Raw genomic sequence first — 19,979 nt, 5'->3', positions numbered from 1 at the left:
TCGAAGAGGTAATATCCAAACCATTAAGTATAATTTTTTCAGAAATTCTTTAAAGATAAGAGTTCACGCCACTCAACCGGTTTCAGACTAATGCAGCATTTTAAATGAGTGCAAGCATGGCACAGGGTAACTGTTGGCCTGTCAGCCTGATGCCTTTCACGATGATTATTTTAAATTCAAAATGTAGAAAGAGAACGCACTGCAGTGTCTGGCGGAAGGTGGGATAGCAGGCACTCGAGATGGATCCAGAGCAAATTGGTCCCGTCATATTAACGTGATATATATTTTCTCAAAGAGTTATAAAGAACTCAGGAAGCACGAAAAATCGGTAGTGAAAAGAACATTGCAAAGGGCCAGTTGCCGGGGTTCGGCGCTATGGGCTCTTTTTACTAAGCCGCGTTAGCGTTTTTGGCGCACGCAAGCGTTTTAGCACGCGCTAGGCGGCTAGAACTAACGCCGGCCCAATGCTGGCGTTAGCGTCTAGAGCGCGCGCTATTTCGCGCGCTCATGCCTTAACGCGGCCTGGGGCTCCTTTTATGAAGGTGCGCTAGGGCCTTAATGCGTGGAATAGCGCGCGCTAAATTGCCCCGCGCACTAGCCGCTACCGCCTCCTTTTCAGCAGGCAGTAGATTTTCAGCTAGCTCGCGCTATAGCGTGCGCTAATCCGGTGCGTGCAAATAAAACCGCTAGCGCACCTTCGTAAAAGGAGCCCTATTTTTTTTTTTTTTTTTACTATTTATTTTTAATTTTTCACCGGATACTAAACTGTTTTGCAGTACAACGGTGCCACGCAAGCTTTATCAAGTCTTTATAAATAGATAAAAATATATAGGACTTCTTTTATCAGCCGCGCTAGTGGTTTAACACGCGTAATAGCGCGCGTTAAACCGCCGGCCGCGCTTGCCGCTACCGCCTCCTCTTGAGCAGGCGGTAGTTTTTCGGCCGCGTGGGGGATAGCGCGTGATGAAAAGTCGTGCGCGTTAACCCCGCTTGCGCGGCTTGATAAAAGGAGCCCATAATCTCCATGCTATTAATCTCCGAGTCAACGTTTTTAAAAAAATGCCAGGAGCTTTTAGAGCCAGATCATCAGTGCTTGTATCCAGATACCAGGTGGCCCTGAATATCTGGGTATAGGTTGGCCAGCATTACTTATCGGGGAGCTGGGAATACATTACATTACATTAGGGACTTCTATTCCACCTATACCTTGCAGTTCAAGGCGGATTACAAAAGAGCTAACTGACATTTCCAGTGAAGTTACAACAGTTTTGGGTTTTTTTTGGGTTTTTTTTTGTTACAAGGGAGGAGAGGTACCTGGATTAATTCCGGAAGAACTTGCAAATTGGATATTAAATTGACTGTACGTTACCGTGTGATATAACAAATAGATTACAGTTAGAGTACAAATAAGATTACGTTACATTTCAGGGATCTGAATACTTGGTTGGTGTTTTGGGGAGGAAGAGATTATTTAAGTGGAGGTTTTGGGGGAGAATTTATCTAGGAGGAGGGGAAAGGGTAGGGTTAAGATATCTGGATAAATTTTTTGAAAAGTAGAGTTTTGATTTCTTTTCGAAAAGTTTTGAAGTCGCCCGTTGGGAAGTTAGGAAAGCCTTTATTAAACACCGACCCTCACGTGCTGAATTAGGTCCCATCATTCCAGTGCTGTGTATCCGGCCTCTGTGCTGCCGTCGGTTCCCAGGTTGATTGTCTATGGGCAGATGCGATATTTATTTATTAAAAAATTTTCTATACCGTTTAGGCCTAAACCATTTACATATCTTTACATACGTAATTCAATAAGACAAATAAGATCAAACGAGCATGGACAAAAAATCCTCAGAAAATCCTGTAAGATACCCAGCAAAAGAACAATCAAGAAAATCAATTGCTTAAAAAATGCGTTTTAACTAGTTTTCTGAAGTTACTCTTGGCATAGCATATTCAGCCCATGCCCGATTACCTAACTGTGTACCAGCCTGAATATTGGGTTAAGGTAGGGTTACCAGACAGATGAAACCCAGACATGTCCTCTTTTTAGAGGATTGTCCATGTGCCTGGACAGGCTTTCCAAAACCTGGCAGTTTGTCCAGGTTTTGGAAAGCCCCAACGAGGCCTGGCTGTATCTGGAGGGTCTCTGAGCATGTGCGGATAAAGTCACACACATCTGTGCATGCTTGAGGCCCTCCAGATGCGACCCAGAGGTCGGGGAAGAAGAGACGAGGCTGGGGGCAGAACTGGGCAGGGTTGGGGTAGGGCAGGGCCATGTATCTAGGTTTTGGCGCCTCAAAATAGGCTAACCCTAGGCTAAGGTCATAGCTTCTACCCCTTCCCCAGCCACCGCGGTAACAGCTCCGATGCCCTTAGAATTCTTATGAGCGTCCGAGCTGTTACTGCTATGGCTGGCGCTAAAAACGCTAGGGTGGCTTTTTAAAGGAGGGGGCTATATATTTAAAAGCTTTATATAGGGCTAGATTCACTCACCTCCTTCCCGTGTCCGATCCGTGCCCGATTGCATGCAGACAGACAAATTCACTAATGGCCTGCATGCAAATGGGAACGATCGTTGGCACGACCCCCTTCCCCCCCCACCGCATGGATCGCTAGAGAGCGATCCTTGAGCATGCGCAGACCACCTTGGTCTGCGCATGCTCTCAGTAGGAAACTTTTTTTTTTTGCTTTTTTTATTTTTGCAAGCCTGTGATTTTAACCCGCTTTAAGCCTGCAGGTTAAAATCACAGGCTTGCACTGCGGGGAAGGGCAGGAGAGTCGAGGCTGAGAGATTCGGGGCCGAGAGCAGAGAGCAGGGCGGCCAGAACAGGAGAATCGGGGATTTAGCACAAGCGACTGGTCCTCACCAGTCGCTAATTTCTTGATCGGCCAGCCAGTCGATAAGTTTAGTGAAGGACACGGTATTACTCAAAAGGGTCCAGAGAAGATCGACTAAGATGGTTAAGGGACTGTAGGAGCTGCCGTACAGCGAGATATTAGAGAAACTGGGCTTCTTCTCCCTCAAACAGAGGAGATTGAGAGGGGACATGATCGAAACATTCAAGGTACTGAAGGGAATAAACCCTCTCCAAGGTGGAGAGAACGAGAGGGCATTGAAAGGGGATAGATTCCGTACAAACGTAAGGAAGTTCTTTTTCACCCAGAGTGGTGGAAAACTGGAACACTCTTCCGGAGGCTGTCATAGAGGGAAACACCCTCCAGGGATTCAAGACGAAGTTAGACAAGGGCTGGAGGAGTTACCATACAGTGAGAGATTAGAGAAACTGGGCTTCTTCTCCCTCGAACAGAGGAGATTGAGAGGGGACATGATCAAAACATTCAAGGTACTGAAGGGAATAGACCCTCTCCAAGGTGGAGAGAACGAGAGGGCATTCTCTAAAGTTGAAAGGGGATAGATTCCGTACAAACGTAAGGAGGTTCTTCTTCACCCAGAGAGTGGTGGAAAACTGGAACGCTCTTCCGGAGTCTGTCATAGGGGAAAACACCCTCCAGGGATTCAAGACCAAGTTGGACAAGTTCCTGCTGAACCAGAACGTACGCAGGTAAAGCTAGACTCAGTTAGGGCGCTGGTCTTTGACCAGAGGGCCGCCGCGTGAATGGACTGCTGGGCACGATGGACCACTGGCCTGACCCAGCAGCGGCAATTCTTATGTTCTTATGAATCAGGTCTTTCCTGCTTTGCATGCCAATTCCCCTCATTTGCATGCACGGATCGAGATCGGGTCGGAGGGAAATCGGGTTGCAAAGGTCTCGCAAACCGATCGGTACACGATCGGTTTGCTTAGTGAATCTAGCCCATAGTCTTTTCTTAGGTGAACCTAGCGAAAATTGCAGGTGCATTTTGGGATGAAACACCAGTTATCGAAGGCCCAGTTTAGGAAGGAGTGGCCCAGTGGTTAGAGCTACAGCCTCAACGCCCTGAGGTTGTGGGTTCAAATCCCACGCTGCTCCTTGTGACCCTGGGCAATCCTCCATTGCCCCAGGACAGATAAGAGTAAATGCTTGAATACCTGATTGTAAACCACTTAGATAATTAAAAAGTGCTCTAATCCTTAACACATTTGTGTAGCACTTGCTTAAAATGATACCACTGAGTGATTGGTAGCAAACTATTAATTACAAATTTGATTTATGAAGATGTTATATTTTATGCTTTGTACTTTTTGTATATTATGTTTGTGTGTGGTTTGTGTTAAGAAGTTTGTGCTTCTATTATGGATATTACAATCAGTAGCGTAGTAAGAGTAGAAGGCGCCAGGGGCAGTGGCCCCTCCCCCGTGCCCCCAACTCTTTCCCACCCCCACTCCACTCCCGCGCTCTTCCTTCCCCCGTAGCTCTAAATCTCTGCCAGCGCGAGTGGCTTCTCCAGCATGCTCCTTGTGCTAGCGTTGGAATCCCCTTTGAAGTCACTTCCTGGCTCCGTGATCCGGAAGTGATTCAGAGGGGAACCAGGCTGGTGCACGCGACAGGCAGAGAAGGGATGGCAAGAGCATGGCATGGTGTGGCGGGACGGAGAGGTGCCGGCACCCCACCGACACAGACCCTGGGGTGGTCTACCCCCTCCCCTACACCCCTGGTTACAATATGTGCCACATGAGATGGTCTTTATCCAGTTTTGTGGGGGTCAGTATTATAAAAAGTTAAGCACACTGATATAGAATACGCCTGATCTGCCCACAACTTAGACACAGGTATGTAGGCCTGGCTTTCCTCGGTCAAAATAGGTGCACCTAAATGTTATGCTAAGTATGACTGCTATGGTATAGATGTGTCTGTATTTAAAAAAAAAGCTTCTTAGAAAACCCCCTTTATTGGAATACCTTTACAGAAGCTCATGTTAAGTTCTCTGAACTGACTCCCAAGTCATTAGTAGCAGTATAAAAGGTTTCAATAAACAATGCATGATTTTTTATACTGTATAGCACAGTGGTCGGCAAACCGCGGCTCTTTAGCCACTTGAGTGCGGCTCGTGGCTCATCTAGCTGGAGCAGGGGGCCCAATCGCTACCTGGCTGGCCTGGAACTTCCTCTCCGACATCAGAACTGACGTCGGGTGGCAAAAGTTGGTTATATATCACTTATAGCCTAAATCAGGGCTGCCCCCACTTATTTGGCTTGCAAGCTACTTTTAAAATGACCAAGTCAAAATGATCTACCAACAATAAAATTATAAAAAACATAAAGCACACTGTACGCAGAGAAAATGTTAATTATCGTTTATATTCGGGGGGTTTTCCAAGAGATCAAGGCAGATGACTTTAAAATATGCAACGTCACCTCAATAACAACTGTACAAAAATCGACAAATATGCCCTCCCTTTTTACTAAACCGTGATAGCGGTTTTTAGCGCAGGGAGCTGCGCTGAATGCCCCTCGCAGCTCCCGCTGCTAAAAACCACTATCGCAGTTTAGTAAAAGGGGGCCATAGTGCAAAATATAGACAGCAGGAATAAATTTTGAAAACGGACACATTTTGATCACTAAATTGAAAATAAAATCATTTTTTCTACCTTTGTTGTCATGAGACTTTGGTTGCATTTCCTTCTTCTGACTGTCCAACTTTTTCTTCCTCTCTCCCTGCCTGCCCCCTGCCCCTTGCCCCACTCCATTTCCTTCTTCAACATTTTCTTCCCCTCTCCCTTCCCCCTCCCCTTTCTTTCTTTCTCTCTCCCTGCCCCCTTTCTTTCTCTCTGTCTTTCTTTCTGTCTCCCTGTCTGTCTTTCTGTCCCTGTCTTTCTTTCTGTCTGTCCTTGCTTTCTCCACAAGCCACCACTGCCACAGTCGTCTGGGTACAGGCGCCCAAGCCGCCGTTGCCGCCGAGTTCTCCCTGTTCCCCGACACTGTAACAGGCCAGCAGCCTTACCCCCCCCCCCCCTCCCGACGGCAATTCTGATATCGGAGAGGAAGTTCCGGGCCAGCCAGGCAGCGATTGGCTGGCCTGGAACTTCCTCTCCGACGTCAGAATTGATGTCGGGGGAGAGGAGGGAAGGCTGGTGTGCCCGGCACTTCTGCCTGTTACAGCATCAGGGAGCGGCGAGAATGCAAAAGCAACGCGAGTCTATCAGGCAGGAGGACATCCACGCATGGGACACAATGCCATCATGCACACATGCACACGGCATCATCTGCGCATGCTTGGATGTCCTCTTGCCCGACGAGAGCAAACAGCGGGGGCTGAGCTGGGTCAGAATTGGGGCGAGACTGGGTGGAACGGGTTGGGCTTGGGGGCAGGTTTAGGGGTCCAGATTTTTCAAACGGAAAATCTGGTAACCCTACACACATGCCCTCCTACTTGTTGACCATACACATAAGGTTTAACGTGGATAAGTGTAAGGTGATGCATGTCAATAACAAAAATCTTATACACGAATACATCCGGTGCAGTATCCGGTGCAGTACTTGGAGAGACCCCCCTCCCAGTAAAGAGACTTGGGAGCACTGGTCGACAAGTCAATGAAGTCATCCGCACAATGTGTGGCGGCAGCGAAAAGGGCGAACAGAATGTTAGGAATGATAAAGAAGGGGATCACGAACAGATCGGAGAAGGTTATCATGCCGCTGTACCGGGCCAAGGTACGCCCTCACCTGGAATACTGCGTCCAGCACTGGTCACCGTACATGAAGAAGGACATGGTACTACTCGAAAGGGTCCAGAGAAGAGTGACTAAAATGGTTAAAGGGTTGGAGGAGTTGCCATACAGTGAAAGATTAGAGAAACTGGGCCTCTTTTCCCTTGAATAGAGGAGACTGAGAGGGGACATGATTGAAACATTCAAGGTACTGAAGGGAATAGACTTAGTAGATAAGGACAGGTTGTTCATCCTCTCCAAGGTAGAGAGAACGAGGGCACTCTCTAAAGTTCAAAGGGGATAGATTCCATACAAACGTAAGGAAGTTCTTCTTTACCCAGAGAGTGGTGGAAAACTGGAACGCTCTTCCGGAGGCTGTTATAGGGGAAAACACCCTCCAGGGATTCACTAGGCAAAGTTAGACAAGTTCCTGCTGAACCAGAACGAACACAGGTAGGGCTGGTCTCAGTTAGGGCACTGGTCTTTGACCCAGGGGCCACCACGGGAGCGGACTGCTGGGCACGATGGACCACTAGTCTAACCCAGCAGCAGTAATTCTTATGTTCTTATAATCTCACCCCCCTATATCCTTACACACATGCTTCCCCATACACTGCCACCGCCTACATAAACCCCACTCAGCCCCTACACTCCTTCAAAAATACCCCCATACATCTCCCATATCCCCCACAAACCCAACACCCCTACACACCCACACATGCACACACATTCAACTACCCCAATATACACACTTCTCTACCCCCTCTACCCTCAAATACATTACAGCCCACCTACATACCCGCACAGCCACCTCACACACAAAGCTGAAGCCACACACCCCTACATTCCCTATACCCCCACCCCTCTCACCTACATCCCCACACCCCTCACTACTGACATATATCCTGCTCTACACCCAATGGTGTAGCGAGGGTGAGAGGCGCCCATCCCCCACCCTCTTCTCCCCCTCCAGTCCCATCCGTTCCTTCCCCGCCCCCTCTGGCTGCCCGCGCACGCTCCTTCCCTTCCCCGAACCTCTTTAACCTTAGCGGCGTGAGAGGAAACCCCCCAACCTGTTGCTCGCGCCCGCGTCAGCTCTTCCTCAGACGTCACTTCCTAGGTGCGGGTCCAGGAAGTGACGTCAGAGGAAGAGCCAGCGCTGGCGTTGCTGCTCGCGCCGTGAACTTTAAAGAGGTACCGGGGGGGGGGGGGAAGGTAAAGGGCGTGCACGCGGTAGTGGGGGAGCAAGATGGCACCCAGGACCACTGCATACACCATCTATGCACGCCCATATTCCTACCTCCTAGCCCCCTCACTCATTCCACACCCAGTCCACACCCTGCCACCTCTCTCACACAAAACCCACATCCTCACCTTCACGTAGTGAAAATAGAGACAAATATATAGGCAAAACGACTCGCAGGGAAGCTCCAAGGCCCCTACCACCCAAATAGAGCGACCAGATGTCCAGGAAAACCCGGACATGTCCTCTTTTTAGAGGACTGTCCAGGTACCTGGACGGATTTCCAAAACCTGGCCTGGTTTTGGAAAGCCTCAAGCTTGGGGGCCGCATCTGGAGGGCCTCTGAGCATGCACAGATGCATCACATCCACGTATACTCGGAGGCCCTCCAGACACAGCTACGAATTCGGGGAAGAAGAGACGATGCTAAAGTGGGGGCAGGGCTGCGGGCAGTTTGAGGTGTGATTGAGGCAGAACTACCTAACGGAGACATACTTTACATCCTGTTACTCCACAGACGTGGGTAAGCATCTCTTATCTGTACCCTTCTCCTCTCCTGCCAACTCCAGACTCCATCCCTTCTATGTTGCTGCATTGTATGCCTGGAACAGACTGCCTGAATCAGTCTGTCAAGCTCCGTCTCTGGCTCTTCAAATCTGGGCTAAAAGCCCACTTTTTTGAGGCTGTTTTTAACTCTAACTCTTACCAATGTCTGTTTTATCATTCCCTCTGTGAGAAATTTCCTAATCCCTATTTGTCCCGTTTGTCTGTTTTGATTAGATTGTAAGCTCTTCTAAAACTAAGTAGGAGTAGACATGCACAAGTGTTTTGCGACTCTGTTTGTAGTCAAAACTTTACCATGCACAGTAGAATATTTTTAACCTGGCCTTTATACGGCTCGCCTATAACTCTGTCATTCAGGACTTAAAGCAGGATGCCACAAACTTTTTACATGAAATCAATTTTTATTGAATTGAAAAGAACACAGCAAAAGGTACAGGTGTGCAAAAATGAACAACAATTCCCCCAACTCCCACCCACCCCCCAAACTCAACCCCTTCCCCAGCCCACCCCCCAGCTAAAACTATCCAGCCATCATAAGGAAAAAATAAGATTATGCAAGACCAATAACAATCATCAGCTCAACCCTGTGCCACTGGGGAGGCCCAGACGCCCTAGGCCAAAATACCATGCAAACAGAGCCCTTTACTCTGATGAGCCCTGAGAAGAAAGCAAGGCCTCCCCCCCAACACCCCCACCCCCAACAAAAAAAAGAAGAAAGGAGAAGAGAGGGAAGAGAAAAAAAACACAACAAAACGGAGGAAATCCATAGCCGGGGATAGGCAAACATGAGCCCCCCCCCCACTCTCACCGCTCAGAACAGCCTAAAGCAGGGGTGTCCAATGTCGGTCCTCGAGGGCCGCAGTCCAGTCGGGTTTTCAGGATTTCCCTAATGAATATGCATTGAAAGCAGTGCATGCACATAGATCTCATGCCTATTCATTGGGGAAATCCTGAAAACCCGACTGGACTGCGGCCCTCGAGGACCGACATTGAACACCCCTGGCCTAAAGCCTCACCACATTAAGAATTGAGCTCCGACTTCTAGGAGACAGAGAATAGATATAGGGCCTCCAAACCCACAGAAAATATTCTGACGAAAGGAATCACGCACCTGACTCCTCTCCAGCAACATCAAAGCATGCAGCCTATTGCGCCATGCCCAGTACGCAGGAGGTTCAGCCAACACCCACTCAGTCAAGCCGCACGCACTAGGGACCCAGGCTGGAGGGTATCCGGAAGTTTGCAGACGTCGATGTGATCTGGACGTGGCCCTGTGACTCCTATCACGACTCCTATTGTAATTCCATCTATCTAAGTCTAACCAAGAAAAATCTTCAAAGACTTCAGCGGATCCAGAACACTGCGGCTAGGTTGATCTTCGCCAAAAGCAAATTCAACCATGTTTCCCCGCTTCTGTCAAAACTTCACTGGCTTCCGGTGATTTCTAGGATTCACTTTAAATGTACCTGCCTAACATTCAAGATCCTACATGGCATTCTTCCTCCCCTAGTTCCACTATCCTGGAATTCTCCGAGACCTGACACTACCAGATCCGCCCACAAACTCAAACTATCTTTCCCCTCGTTAAAAGGCGTCATGTATGCAGGTAAATTAGGGAAATCCATTTTCTTCAAATTCACTGAGCTTTGGAATAACCTCCCTGCCCCGCTGCGGAACCTATTCTGGAACTAATTATTCCAAAAGCATCTGAAAACCTGGCTTTTCTCTAAAACATAAAGCTATCTATTTAAAATGTAAAGCTAGCTATCCTCTTCATAACCTCTAATTTCTTATGTCCTTCCCTCATTTATTGAATTACCTGTAAACCGTGCCGAGCTCTATCTTTATGGAGATGATGCGCTATATAAACTTAAGGTTTAGTTTAGTTTAAAAAGAAAGAAAGAGAAAAAAGAAGAAAGAGAGAGAAAAAGAAAGAAAGAGAAAAAGAAAGAAAGGAAGGGAAAGAGAAAGAAAGAGAGAGAGAAAGAAAGAAAGAGAAAAAGAAAAAGCTTTGGAATAACCTCCCTGCTCCGCTGCTGAACCTAGGCTAATTCCAATTATTCCAAAAGCATCTGAAAACCTGGCTTTTCTCCAAAACGTAAAGCTATCTATTTAAAAGGTAAAGCTACCTATCCTCTTCATAACCTCTAATTTCTTACTATGTCCTTCCCTCATTTATTGAATTACCTGTAAACCGTGCCGAGCTCTATTTTTATGGAGATGATGCGCTATACAAACTTAAGGTTTCGTTAAGTTTAGTTTAGTCCTGTAAGCAGTCAGCCAGCGCCTCTCCTCCTCGGGCTTCTCACGGCACATCTGGAATCTGCTGTGCCATGGCACGCCATTTGCAATACACCGACTTAAAGCAAGAAAGAGCCTTGGAGGAAAAGTGCTTTGAAAGGACTTGATGACCTTGGGCGCAGCAAAAGTTCTGTAAGCCCATGTTTAAGATTCCCTAGAAAAAAAAACACATAAATTGCTCTAATTGATAAATAATGACCTCCTCGTATTAGCACCAAAGCCTTCATTAAAATGCATCAGTTGCTTCCAAAGTGCTTAACTTCTCACAATTAGGCATCTGTTAGTCAACAAAATGTCTCCCACTGCATAGCAAACTGGTCTTCCTATTAACGTAGCTTCGATAATGGCAATTACTTTCTCATGAGAGACTAATTAGTTGCCGACAGTGTCAGGCAGGAAGTTTCAACATTTACATTACATTGGCTGTTAAATTGTGTCTACAGCATTGCGGTGACAAAACATGGTCACGCATGCGAGGCCGGAACATCCTCCCTCCTATCCCTTTCTCTTCCCGCCAGAAATCCCAGTGTGATAAACTACAGTAAGTGTAAGCCATGAAATATCACATTAACATTATACATACGCAGGGAGATGGTTTACAGCTCAGACGAAACAATATCAATCACGCTACAGCTAATTATCTACAGTACAGCTGATGGAACGACATCATCATCGGCGCTTTATGCCGGATTATAGAGGATCTAGAAACAAGAGAACATGAACATAAGAACATAAGAATAGGCTTACTGGGTCAGACCGAAGGTCCATCAAGCCCAGTAGCCCGTTCTCACGGTGGCCAAAACCCATGGAGTAGCAACATTCCAGCATCTCAAAGAAGAGCAAGATTCCGGAACCCCAGTGAGAACAACATTCCACAGCTGAGATTGTGATGTCATAATGCCTCAAGAGACAACCTCATCAGTGATGTTACAATGGCTTGATTGCCCTTACTTGGCACACGTAAGAGGATAAGAACAGCCATACTGGGTCAGACCAAAGGTCCATCAAGCCCAGTAGCCCGTTCTCACGGTGGCCAATCCAGGTCACTAGTACCTGGCCAAAACCCAAGGTGAAGCAATATTCCATGCTACTGAAACAGGGCAAGCAGTGGTTTCTCCCGTGTCGTCCTCAATAACAGACTATGGATTTTTCCTCCAGGAACTTGTCCAAACCCGGTGCCTATCCTTAACCACGCCCATGTTATGCCCTCGTTACGCCCATGTCTACATACTTGGATGCGACTTTTCCAAAAACTCACGTTGAGAACGCCTACCTGACGCCTAACTCCATCTAAGTCCCAATTAACGCTTGTTAAGACCCTTAAATCGCTCATTAACCACTTAAATCAGACGTCTAAACCACGCCTAAAGTTAGGCACAGTTTACAGAATCGGGGCCTCAATGTCTTTGCACCTGCAGGACTAGCTGCTGCAACAGCTTCACCGATTGCTTTTCATTCTTCCTTATGCCGAGCAACAGCGAAGGATGACTTTACTCTATGAAGCATATCCAATAATTCAACCTTTTCTTGTAAGGTTTTTACTTTTTTTCCCCTCTTGGGAGCACTTTTTTTGCTCTTGGGAACACTTTCAGTAGCACCTGAAGTCTTGCGCTTTGTAGCTATGGTGGTAGGCTGTGAAGAAAGTGCTGGGAAATCAGCGATTTTCTCTCTAAACATTGTAAATCAACGGTTTCTCTGATGTAATTTGGGGGGAGGGGCCAGCAAGTGAAAAACCGCAAATACTGTAATCGAAACCGCAATTGCTGAAACCGCAAACACGGAGGGAGAAGTTTACTGAGTTAGGTACCGTTTATAGAATCTGGATCTTAAGGTACTGCATTTACTTTAGTGCAAATGGTCATGTCTAAACTTAATCCCTCTCTTACTAAGGTTTCACTCTGCTTTTTAGGGCGCGGTAAATATTAGCGCGCGCTAAACGCTAATGCGTGCATGTTATCCTATGAACGCGTTAGCCGTTAGCGCACGCTTCGATTTAGCACATGCTAAAATGCTTAGTCATGGTTCTCGGTCATAAGTGTTATTCTATAAACTGCACCTAACTTTAAGGGTGGCTTATAAAATACCGTTATGTTTATGCCATATACACTGTTTTGGTGGGGGCGCCAATGCCCGTTCTCCTCTCTAACCCTGCCCCCCCCGCACCTTCCTGACCTCCCCTGCCGCATGTGTGCGCCCCTTCCCATCTCTTGTACCTCTTTAATTTTCCCAGCGGGAACAGCATCACGAGCTTGCTGCCCTTAATTGGTGTCGTCTCTTTCTGACATCATTTCCAGGCCCCGCCCCTAGGAAGTGACATCAGAGGGAGAGCAGACACAAGGCAGGTAGCAAGTTTATGATGCTACTCACGCCAGAGAAATTAAAGAGCTGTGGAGGAAGGGAAGGAGGGCGCGTGGTGGGGGGGGGGGGGCAGGAAGGGGGCAGGGGAGGGGTGCTCCTCACCTTCGCTACGCCACTGATGGAAACATATAAACTTTGTTGGAGCGGGGCCACTCGCAATTAACATGGTGGAGGGAGGCTCGAGATGTGCCGGTAAAGGGGGCACCCCTCCCCCACCTTTCTCCTTCCCGGCAACATGAGCAGCCCTAGGGGAATTCCCGCCTTAGCGGCCAGCACATATGCGTGTCTTGGAGGTCCTAGACGGTTCTTGGGAGAAAGGAGGGAGGGGCCCTACCAAGCCCGCAAGGCAGTGCCGTGTTTTGGGGCTGCCCCGGGTTTGTTGTTTTTGTTTTTTTGTTTTCATCTGGTCTGAGCCAGCACATCCTGTCCCTGAACATTGCTACAAACAGAAGCCATAAAAACTGGAGATTGACAAGCTCCCACCTACCTTTAGGAAGGGCTGTGGCTCACTGGTTGAGCTGCTGCCTCTGCACCCAAATCCCAGTGCTTCTCCTTGTGACCATGGCCTAGCCACTTAATCCTCCAGTGCCCACCAAATAAACAGGCACTATACAAGTCCCCATTGCCTCTCCCTTTCATCAAGTCCAGTACCTGGCAGAAACCCAAAGAGCAGCAACATTCCAGAACTGAGATTGTGATGTCATAATGCCTCATTCCACCAATGCCTAAGAGCCAACCTCAGCAGTGATGTCACAATGGCTTGGTTGTCCCATACTCAGCTCACATAAGAATTGCCATACTAGGAGAGACTGAAGGCGTGGCTCACTGATAGAGCTGCTGCCTCTGCCAGAGGTTGTGAGATCAAATCTCGGTACTGCTCCTTGCGTCCCTTAATCCTCCAGTGCCCACCGCTTTAAAAATGCCAAAGCAATGAAAAGGCAGTACACAAGTCCCCATTGCCTCTCCCTTTCATCAAGTCCAGTACCTGGCAGAAACCCAAAGAGCAGCAACATTCCAGAGCTAAACTAAACCAAACCTTAGGTTTGTATACCTCAACTTCTCCACAATTGTAGAGCTCGGCATGGTTTACAGGAGTTGGGAGAGAAAGGAACTCCAATGAAGGTTAAAGGATAAAGTATGAAGAATATTTAGAGGGCTTAGTGTGCCCGAGATGGAGTAAGTATTACATTTTTGTGAATAGCCAGGTTTTCAGATGTTTTCGGAAAAGTTGGAGAGAGCTTAGGTTCCGAAGAGGGGAGGTAAGGTAGTTCCAGAGCTCAGTGATTCTGAAGGGAAGGGAGGTTCCTCGTTTTCCTGCATGGGAAATGCCTTTTAATGAGGGGAAGGATAGTTTTAATTTGTGGGTGGGTCTGGTGGTATTAGGATTTGAGGAGTTTCAAGAAAGTGGGATAAAGGGAGGGAGGATGCCGTGTAGGATTTTGAAAGTTAGACATGCCCATTTGGAGTGGACTCTGGCGATTATCGGAAGCCAGTGAAGCTTGGACAGGAGCGGTGAGACATGGTCAAATTTACTTTTTACGAAGATAAGCATAGCTGCGGCAATCTGAATCTGCTGCAGTCTATGAAGGTTTTTCTTAGTTAGGCTTAAGTAGATAGAGTTGCAATAGTCCAATCTGGAAAGGATGATGGATTGGAGAAGGACGGTAAAGTGTTTTTGATGGAAGCAAGATCTTACTTTCCTCAGCATGTGAAGGCTGAAAAAGCATTTTTTTACCAAGGAATTGAAGGACAATGTAGAATCAATGATGATGCCCAGAACATTGCTTGAGAACTCAAGCTGCAGAATGGAGCCAGAGGACAGTGGGATGGAGGTGGGTAGTTGGTCTAGTTTTGGGCCGAGCCAAAATAGTTTTGTTTTGGACTCGTTCAGTTTCATTTGCACAGTGTGGGCCCAGGATTGGAGGTTCGTTACACAGGAGGATATGTTCTCAGAGAGGTTGGTGAGGTTTGAATCAGTCTCGAGGAGGACGAGGATGTCATCAGCATAAGTGTAAATTGTTTCTAGGGGGGATAGATGGAGGAGTTTTAGGGAGGACATATAGATGTTGAAAAGAATAGGAGATAGAGGTGAACCTTGCGGGACTCCACATATCGGTTTCCAGGGGGAGGATGAGGTGCCATTCATGTTGACAGTGTAAGAATGAGAACGTAAGAATTTTGAGAACCAGCCTAGGACTGTGGAGTTAATGCCTATCTCAGAGAGTTGGAAAACTAGAATATCATGATGGACAACGTCAAAAGCAGCGGAAAGGTCGAATTGTAGGAGGACGGCGAACTTATTTCGAGAATGAAGTTGTTGAACCTTTGAGATTAAGGAGGTCAGTAGGGATTCAGTGCTGAAGTTGGGACGAAAGCCATATTGGTAAGGTAGGAGAATAGAGAATATCTCTAAATATGATGAGAGTTGGGTAGATATGATGGATTCTAGCATCTTGGTTAGGAGAGGGATATTTGCTATTTGGCGATAGCTGGATGGTGTGGAGGGGTCTAGGTCAGATTTTTTCAGTAGTGAGGTCAAGGCAATATGACCCATTTCTGGGGAAAAAAGGCCCGAATGTAGGGCAGAGTTTATGAGTTTGGTAATAGATGAGATGGCCTCTGCGGGAATTTTCTCATATAGGTAGGAGGGGAATGGGTCTAAGGAACAGTTGCAGGATTTCAGTTTGAGGCAGAGTTTGAAGACCAGGGATTCGGATACGTGCTCAAAGGTAGTCCAGGATCTGTTGACTGGGATAGGGTTGGAGACCGTTAGGGTAGAATTGGAGTCGGTGGGCACCAGAGAGTTGTAGGAGACTGTAGGTGGGAAGGAGCATCTCAAGGTAGTGACCTTTTCATTGAAGAATTTTGCCAGAACATCGGCTGAGGGAGAGGAGGGGAGCAAGGTGGAGTCTTTTTTGGAAGATAAGGAGCGCCAGATATTGAATAGTGTACTACTCTGGTTGTTGGATCTGGAGATTTTGTCACCGTAGAAGTTCTTCCTTGTTTTTTTTAGTACTGTATTGCAAAACTTAATATTGACTCTCCAGGACTGTCTATCTATAAGGCATTTAGATTTTTTCCATTTGCGCTCCAGAGCTCGACATTTCTGCTTTAGTTCTCCGTGATGTCATAAAGCCTCATTCCACCAATGCCTAAGAGCCAATCTCAGCAGTGATGTCACAATGGTTTGATTGTCCCATACTCAGCTCACATAAGAATTGCCAGACTATGTCAGACTGAAGGTGTGGCTCACTGGTAGAACTCCCAGAGGTTGTGAGATCAAATCCCAGTACTGCTCCTTGCAACCTTGCACAAGTCACCTAATCTTCCACTGCTTTGAATGTCAGTTTTGAACTGCCAAAGCAGCAAAAAGGCAGCATACAATCCCCCTTCCTTTAGACCAGTGGTTCCCAACCCTGTCCTGGAGGAACACCAGGCCAATTGGGTTTTCAGGCTAGCCCTAATGAATACGCATGAAGCAAATTTGCATGCCTATCACTTCCATCATATGCAAATCTCTCTCATGCATATTCATTAGGGCTAGCCTGAAAACCCGATTGGCCTGGTGTTCCTCCAGGACAGGGTTGGGAATCACTGCTTTAGACACCATTTATAGAACCAGGACATTTGTGGCCATCTTTATCATGTGTGTTAACACTGTGAGCTTGAGCCCTCTGAGCACAAACCTGGCAATAAGATCATGTTAACGCAGGTGGTACTTTTGCGTATCGGCCCCTAAGTGCTACTGTCATATACTGTAATAACTGACACGACACAAAAGTCATGCTCTGGTGTACTATACAGTAGATAGAGCACATCAGAACATCTTTCAAGTACTATTCAAATTTTCTTGTATCTGCTTTAAGTTGATATCAGGATTGTCTCCAGTTTGTCTTTCCCCTCACTTTGATTTATATAGACCAGGGTAGGCAATTCCGGTCCTCGAGAGCCGGAGCCAGGTCAGGTTTTCAGGATATCCACAATAAATATGCATGAGATAGATTTGCTTCTCAAGGAGGCAGGGCATGCAAATCCATCTCATACATATTCAATGTGGAGATCCTGAAAACCTGGCCTGGCTCCGGCTCTCGAGGACCGGAATTGCCTACCCCTGATATAGACCAGTGGTTCCCAACCCTGTCCTGGAGGACCACCAGGCCAACCGGGTTTTCAGGCTAGCCCTAATGAATATGCATGAGCGAGATTTGCGTATAATGGAAGTGAGAGGCATGCAAATCTGTTCCATGCATATTCATTAGGGCTAGCCTGAAAACCCGATTGGCCTGGTGGTCCTCCAGGACAGGGTTGGGAACCACTGATATAGACCATCAAGGAATACACTTATGTGCCTACCCTAAGCCAAATGGTTTCCTTTATAAGACCTTTTTTGACAGGACCTTAGCGTTTCAAGCAGGTAAACTGCAATCTTTCTTGGTGAATGCATTCATCAAGCCACGTCCTATTGTTCTTTTCAAAAATTAGTCAAGTCGTCTCTGTTTGACAAATTTATTACTTAACTAGCTGATGCTCCGGCGTTGCACGGGTATTTAATTATAGCAATAACACAGTAAATGGATTCAAATAAAGATACTTTATAGTGGTGAATGAAATTATATTTTTACAGCTTTATAAAAAGTACAATAATCAAATTATAATGCGAAATATTTGACAAAATGAATACAATACAACTAACGCAAAACTTGATTATAAACAACATTTTTAGTTTCACCTCCAGGAGCAAGAACATATAAATTCTTGGGTGAAGAGACCCCCAGAACATATCACCCCAGGTCGTGAGGGATCTGCATACCAAGTTTCGTTCAAATCGGTCAAGCCGTTTTTGCGTGATCGCGGCACATACATACATACACACGATTTTATATATATAGATTGGGTATTTTTAAGATTGTAACTATAGTTTTAACTTTTATTGTACGATTTTGGGCTCTTTTTACGAAGCCGCGGTAGCGGCTTCAGCGTGCGCGACTTTTCATCATGCGCTAACCCCCGCGCTAGCCAAAATACTACCGCCTGCTCAAGAGGAGGCGGTAGCGGCTAGCGCGGCCGGTGGGTTTAGCGTGCGCTCTTATGCGCGTTAAACCGCTACCGCGGCTTCGTAAAAGGAGCCCTTTATGGTATGAATGCATTTCGCAGACTGTCCAGTTTCTTTTGGTGTAAACCGCCTAGAATTTTTGGTAATGGCGGTATAATAGAATAAAATTGTTATTATTATTATCTTTGATATTAAAGAGTAAAATGATTTGAATTAAACTAAGAAACCGCTAAAACACCCTGGAGATGGCTTGCAGGTCTTTTTGGAAGGTCGTGACCTTTAAAAGTATGCTCCAGAAAAAAACGAAAGAAAGAAATCTAACATAATTTAAGAGCCGAGCCGAGCCATATACAGTCGCTTACATAAAATAAATGTCATGAACTTTTATTCTCTAATCAAAAAATATTGTGAATCTGCAGCCTTTAGAGCAACAAGAAGAAACAACATTAAGAGTAATATACTTGTGTTCCAGCTAGGCACAGATAAATAACTGCATACCTACGTGAATATAGACAGATTGATAGATACCCCCAATATTAAGTGGGTCTTAACTGGCCGTGAACGGCTGGCTTCGTCCTGTTTGGCCAGCTATCTGCTGATATTCTATTTCCCATTGAATATTAGGCTCGCTGGCCAGCCTAGTGACCGGCTATTTTCATCAGCTGGCTGGCTAAGGCACGAAGCCATATAGACCTTCTTAAAAGACTGGTCTATCTTTGGCCGTTAGCCTTAACCAGTCAGATGATGAAAATCAACTTGGCTGGCTAGGTGTGAGCTGCCACCAGTTGCGTAGTAAGGGTAGGAGGCAATCGTGGTGGTGGAGAGCCCCCCCCCCACACACTTTTCCCCTCCTTGCCCCCATTCCTTCCTCCCCCCCACACTCCACTAGTGCTGCCCGATTCAGGGAAAAAAAAATTTCAATTTGATTCAGCCTATCAAATTGATTTTTTGATTTGCTTCAATTCGATTCGCTTTTCCTGGTCATTAGGTGTTTTTTTCCAAATGTCCTGGTGGGTTTATTTTATAGCCTCTTCACTCACTCCACCCCCTTTGCCCTCTCCCACCCACACTCGCGCTGTGGTATAAACAAAGTAAATAAACAAAAAAAGACTTTTCCTCTCTCTGTTAAATCTTAGCTCACATTTCAAATCTGACACATTGTAATCACAAAACAGAAAATAAAATTATTTTTTCTACCTTTTATTGACTGGTCATTATTCAAATCATGTTGGTCCCAGGCTCTGGTTTCTGTTTGTCTTCTGATAACTCACTTGCCAGGGTCTCCTGCCCATGTGACGTTTTCTTCTTTCTCTGTGCTTACTATCCATCTTCCATCTCTGTCCTCCCTCTATCCCTTTTTCATCTCTATCCCCGCAGTCCAGCATTTCTCTAATGACCTCTCCCCTCACCCCATGATCCTCCAGCGCCCCCTCCCTCCTTGCATTCCTCTCCTCCATGGGATTCGATAAGGCAGTACACTTGCGCTCTTTGGGCTTCTGGCAACATGAGTGACACTTTCCCTCTGCTACTGCTTTGCGCCTAAGTGGGACCAGGAAGCAGTAGCAGAGGGAAAGCTTCTAGCTGTGGAAGGCAGCATGTTTACTTCACTCACACTGCCATCGGCCTACAGCGATGGATCCCACCATCCCCAGATCCACCATTTTTCCTTTTCTCAACTATTTACTTTCATCCAGCATCTCTCCCTCCTTCCCCAACACCTCAGGATCCACTATCTCTCCCTTTCTCTTACCAACTACCCTCCTATCCAGTATCTCTATCCCCCCTCCCTCCACACCACCCCTTGGGTCCAACTTCTCTCCCTTTATTTTCCCTCCCTCATTCCATCCATCCCATTGTCTACCATCACTCTCCCTCTCCTGT

Source organism: Geotrypetes seraphini, chromosome 1 (assembly GCF_902459505.1).
Source record: "Geotrypetes seraphini chromosome 1, aGeoSer1.1, whole genome shotgun sequence".
NCBI classification, from domain to species: Eukaryota; Metazoa; Chordata; class Amphibia; order Gymnophiona; family Dermophiidae; genus Geotrypetes; species Geotrypetes seraphini.
The sequence above is the reverse complement of the archived record's forward strand: the minus strand, read 5'-3'. Positions refer to the sequence as shown.